Source organism: Prionailurus viverrinus, chromosome C1 (assembly GCF_022837055.1).
Source record: "Prionailurus viverrinus isolate Anna chromosome C1, UM_Priviv_1.0, whole genome shotgun sequence".
NCBI classification, from domain to species: Eukaryota; Metazoa; Chordata; class Mammalia; order Carnivora; family Felidae; genus Prionailurus; species Prionailurus viverrinus.
Genome location: NC_062568.1, coordinates 183,023,098 through 183,028,582, shown reverse-complemented (window position 1 = coordinate 183,028,582; position 5,485 = coordinate 183,023,098). Strand labels below are relative to the sequence as shown.

At 41.1% G+C, this 5,485-nt stretch overlaps 1 long non-coding RNA gene across 1 annotated transcript; it reads left to right on the top strand.

The window, feature by feature from the left end:
- The first annotated feature begins 1,333 nt into the window (after positions 1–1,333).
- On the top strand, positions 1,334–3,376 carry LOC125173962 (uncharacterized). The gene is made up of 2 exons (XR_007155204.1): positions 1,334–1,679; positions 2,312–3,376. It is a non-coding gene; the product is annotated as an uncharacterized LOC125173962 (long non-coding RNA).
- The last annotated feature ends 2,109 nt before the right edge of the window (positions 3,377–5,485 follow it).

Below are 5,485 nucleotides of genomic sequence, written 5' to 3'. Positions count from 1 at the left end.
GCAGGCTCTGTGCTGTCAGCATAGACCCTGATGGGGGGCTTATACTGACAAACCATGAAATCATGACCTGACCTGAAACCAAAGTTGGAAGCTTAACCGACTGAGCCACCCAGACACCCCAAGCTTTTACATTTTTATTATTTATTTCTACTTTTTATATTTCGTGTTTTCCCTCTTCATGAGTTTTTATTTTAATTTTGGTTGTCTTTGCTTTTTTGAGGGTATCTTCCTTTTGCCTATGTAAAGGAACCATCAGGTGAGGTTTTAGAATTATTGAGTATCATCTTTTTCCTTCAGGATACTGGAGACCTTGTACTATTGTCTTCTGCTGCTCTTACTCTCTTTTCAGGGGATAACTTGTTTTATTTTTTTTTTAAATGTTGTATATGCTTTTGTTTTCTTGATCCTTGAAATTCAGAAATTTCATCTAGATATGTGAATATGTTTGTCCTTTTTTCAGCTCCTACATGGTACTGGGTGGGGAGGGTTATTTGATTTTCTAGACTGAAAGTCTCTTTCAGCTTAAGTAACACTTTCATGAATTCTATTTGTTTGCTCTTTCTGGATCTCCTATACATTTGTAAGATCTTCTAGATCTAGCCTTCACGACTTAATATTTTTCTCATAATTTCATTTTCACAATTTCACTTTCTTGATCCTTTCCCTTTGAATCCTAGTAGAACTCTTCAAGTTGGTTTTTTAACTAATATAGTTTTCCACATTCTCCAGTCTGATATCCTATTGCTTGCAGCCTTGATTGAGATTTTTTTTTTTTCAACATTTTTTATTTATTTTTGGGACAGAGAGAGACAGAGCATGAACGGGGGAGGGCCAGAGAGAGAGGGAGACACAGAATCGGAAACAGGCTCCAGGCTCCGAGCCATCAGCCCAGAGCCTGACGCGGGGCTCGAACTCACGGACCGCGAGATCGTGACCTGGCTGAAGTCGGACGCTTAACCGACTGCGCCACCCAGGCGCCCCGAGATTTTTAGTTAACATTTTCTTTTTCTCAAAACATCCTCTTTTCCACACAGCGAAGAAACTTGACGACTGTGCTGAATGTGGGAAGAGCTTTAGTCGAAGCACAGATCTTCGCTATCATCAGAGAATTCACCGTGGAGAGAAACCTTTCATATGTGATACGTGCGGCAAAGGCTTCAGTTATAACACAAATCTTCGTGTTCATTGGAGAGTTCACACAGGAGAGAAACTTTTTTTTTTTTTTTTTTTTTTTTTTACCGTTTATTTTATTTTTGAGACAGAGAGAGAGCATGAATGGGGGAGGGTCAGAGAGAGAGGGAGACACAGAATCGGAAGCAGGCTCCAGGCTCTGAGCTGTCAGCACAGAGCCCGACGCGGGGCTCGAACTCACGGACCGCGAGATCATGACCTGAGCCGAAGTCGGCCGCTCAACCGACTGAGCCACCCAGGCGCCCCAGGAGAGAAACCTTTTAAGTGTGAGTGTGGCAAGGGCTCCCCTCAGAGCTCCAACCTTTGCATCCATCAGAGAGTCCACACTGGAGAGAGACTCTACACATGTGATAAATGTGGTAAGGGCTTCAGTCAGAACATAGATCGCCAAGTGCATCAGAGAGTCCACACAAACGTGAAACTCTGAAAACACAGACATATGCTCATCTGAAAGTCCACAGAGGAGAGAAACTCAACAAGTGTGTGTGGTAAGAACTTCTTCAGTCAGAGCATAGATCTCCAAGTTTATCAAAGAATTCACACAGACAAACCATTAGATAGGATAGATGCTGTAAGAGTTTGTTACCTTCATCTTCATCAGATCCCACGTGGGAGACAAACCCTACAGGTGTGGAACGTGTGGTCAGAACTTCTATTAGAGTGCATCCCTCCCCCTTTACTAGAGTCTGTTTCTGCAACAATTCTGTGAGCCCCATGAGCGTCTCGTTACGCATGCTTTGTTCACCATTTTGTCCCCAGCTCCTGACATACTGCCTGGTACAAGTAGCTATTCAACAAATATCTCTTGAATGCAGATCCACTTGGGAGAGAACCCCTTTAAGTGTGATGTGCAATAAAGACTTCACAGTCCACACATTGAAATACCGCACGGTGAAGATTTCAGTCAGATCATGGGTTTCATCGTTAGTTAATCCCTGCAGGGGGGAAGTCCTGTCAAACTGAGGAATATACTAATGGACTTGAGATAATATTCATGTTATTAAGCCGCTATAGTAAATTTATATGCCTTCAACATAAGAATTCTCACCCCTAAACTATCAATTGTAAAAATACTTTTGTCAAAACTCATGCTAAAACATGTATCTATTGTATTATTCAGGAAAAATCCTGTGACATGAAATTATGTGTCAAGCTCTGGACTGACAAGCTCCACAGAAGGTTGATTCCATCACAAAGAGGTTTATGTTAGATATAACCAATAAGTAACCCAGCACCCGTGCCAAACAAGGTTTTCCTCCTGGAAAGATGCCCCTTACCTGGCAGAGGCCCTTCTAGACTGAAAGCCTCCTGGCTCTAATTGAGCATCTCCCCGTCCATCATGTCACCAGGCTTCTGGGTGCCTTGCAGCATGGATTATAGAAGTCTCGAGGTAAGGCATCTTCAGAGTAGATGTCTGTAGAAGAGACAGCTAAAGAAAGGGGCTGGGTCAGGAGAGGAAAGCAAGTCTGAAAGGAAATGATTAGAGGGAAAGGAAAAAGAACAGTGCCTAGGAGGGAGGTTGTGGGATGGTGGGGGTAGAAAGCCCAGAGGCTTCTCCAAAGTTTCAAACAAGTGTGGTGACCCCAGTACAGGGCTTTCCCTGAGTAGTCTGAGCTGAGTAGAGGGTGAGCTGTAGTGGGTAGAGATGGACCCCATCAGTGTTAGGGCCAGTTGGGACCAGAGGTGGAAAAGCTGCTGTGAAGGGCCTTGGAAAGCAACTCCATGCTTCATTGTTTCCCCAAGTGGCCCAAGTCAGGTGGGACCATTATCCCCCCCAATGGAAGGAGGGATCCTATAGGAAGGCAGTAATAAGACTGACTCCCTTCAGGAGGCATAAATTAATCAGAGACGGAGCCTGAGGGCCTGGCCATGAAGCAGGAAGACTGGGGCCAGGAGGTTAGGAAGAGGTTAGGGACCCAGCTTCATCATTAAATGTGAGTAAGGAAGAGAGCTTTTTGTCTAAATTCTTTGTACTATGTGCCCCTAGGCAGCCATTGCAAGGGGAAGGATATCCACCATTAGAGAGACTTTGGGGCTCTAGGAGGACTGTCAGCTGACCTGTCCAGAGACCATCGGCTCACATTGGGAGCCGGTGTTGGTATGCCCAAGGGCTATAATGGCAACTGGCTTGTGAGAGGCCCTCAAATATTGAATGAGGGTGTTAATAAAATTCCAACAACTCACATTTATATTAGTTTCTTTTCCTTCTTCCTCTTTGCTTTTTCCTCTCCAACTCTTCTTCTCTTTTCTGTTTTTAGATTTAAAAAATACTTTAATTATAAAATATTTCAGGCATACAGAAAAGTTCAGAAAATATAACAATAGTATGTTAAATTTTGCCACATTAGCATCAGGTTTTTTGGGGGGGGCGGGTGGTAAGGAAAAAACAGATTGAACTGCAGCCTCATGCTGTCTTTTCCCTCAGCCCTGCTCAGAGGTAACCATTATGCTCAAGTTGCTGTGTATTATTTCTGTGTGTGTTCGGGGTTTTTTTTTTTTTTTTTAATTACCTGTGTGTCCATGATATCTTAGTTTTTTTTGTTTGTTTTTGTTTTTTTTTGCAATTTGCTTTATGCCCCAAGCATTACATTTTTGAGATTTTTTTATGCTGATGTTTTAGAACTAATTAAGGGATTTCAGCTTGTCATCTAAGCTATCAGACAGATAATCTACTGAAGACATTATTTGTGTGCCTCTGTGCCAATAATACATTTTTGAGTGATCTAGCTTTATAAAAATCATCCTGGCTATTTAAAGCCCTTTATTCTTTCATGTAAGTTGTAGAATCAGCTTGTCAAAGTCCTTGAAAATTTGTCAGATTGGAATTTTTGGGTTTTCTTTTCATTCCTTCCATTGGGTTTTTATTTATTCTCTATTTTGTTCTAGAAGATAGTAGTTACATTTGATCTCTTTTTGTTTGCTGTTAACATTCATAACTTAAGAAGAGGCATTAATGCAAACTTTATTAACAGTAGATACTAGAACACTCGCTTTGCTTCTCCTTACATGTTATGGTTGTATAATATTTCACTATTTTGTTGTAAGTAGACCATGCAAGTTTAGATTGACCTGCACATTTGCCAGCTTCTTACCACAGGTTCTTGTATTTCCTCCTTCCTTGTGAATTCCACTCCTCGGCATCCTAGAGCAGAGACAGCTTGTGCATTGGTCAAAAGCACCAACTCTGCAGCCAGATGACCTGTGGTGGCTATGCAGCTCTGTTATTAATCACTAGCTCTGTGACCTTTGACCTTGATTACTGAATCTCTTTGTGCCTCAGTTTTTCTATTTATAAAACAGGGATGATAATAGCTACTTCATGGGGTTGTTATAAGGATCAGATGAATTAATATTTGTGGAATGGTTACAATAGTGCTTGGCACATAGTAAGCCTTATAAGAGTGTCTTATAGAAGTAAATTATTCCCTGAGTGTAAGTTATTTCTCCCTTACTCTTGAATTATAGCATAGCTAGGTATAGAATTCTAAATTGACATTTATTTTTACTTAGCAGTGCCTTAGCCTCTGGGGCTGCTTTTTAAAATCCATAATTGGGTTCCGATTCTGTGTCTCCCTCTCTCTCTGCCCCTCCCCCATTCATGCTCTGTCTCTCTCTGTCCCAAAAATAAATAAACGTTGAAAAAAAAAATTTAAAAAAAAATCCATAATTGGGGCACCTGGGTGGCTCGGTTGAGTGTCCAACTTTGGCTCAGGTCATGATCTCATGGTTTGTGAGCTCGAGCCCCACATTGGGCTCACTGTTGTCAACCTGTCAGCACAGAGCCTACTTCAGATCCTCTGTCCCCCTCTCTCAGAGCCTTCCCCACTTGCGCTCTCCCCAAAATAAATACAAAAATAAAGAAAGAAAGTCCATAATTAACCAATTTATTGTTCCCTCTGAGACACTGTCTTTTCTCTGGTCAATTTTCAGGTTACCTTTTTAGGATCTTATTTTTTAAGAAATCTCTACACCCAACATTTGGCTTGAACTCACAATCCCAAGACCAGAAGTCACACACACCACCAACTGAGCCATCCAGACAACCCCGATTACCTTATCTTTAAAAAGGTTTAGCAAAACCGTGAAAAGTAGAAAAGTGTTCTGCCATTTTATGAAATATATCTAGGTGTGGGTTTACTTCTGTTTTTTCTAATCAGGACATATTGTGCTTCTACGTGCTATTTTCTATTCTAGTAATTTTTTTTTAATTCTATCCTTGTACTTTTAGGTTTGTCATTTTTTCTAGCTTGAGTTACACATTTAGAATTTATTTATTTTTAGCATTTATTTTCTA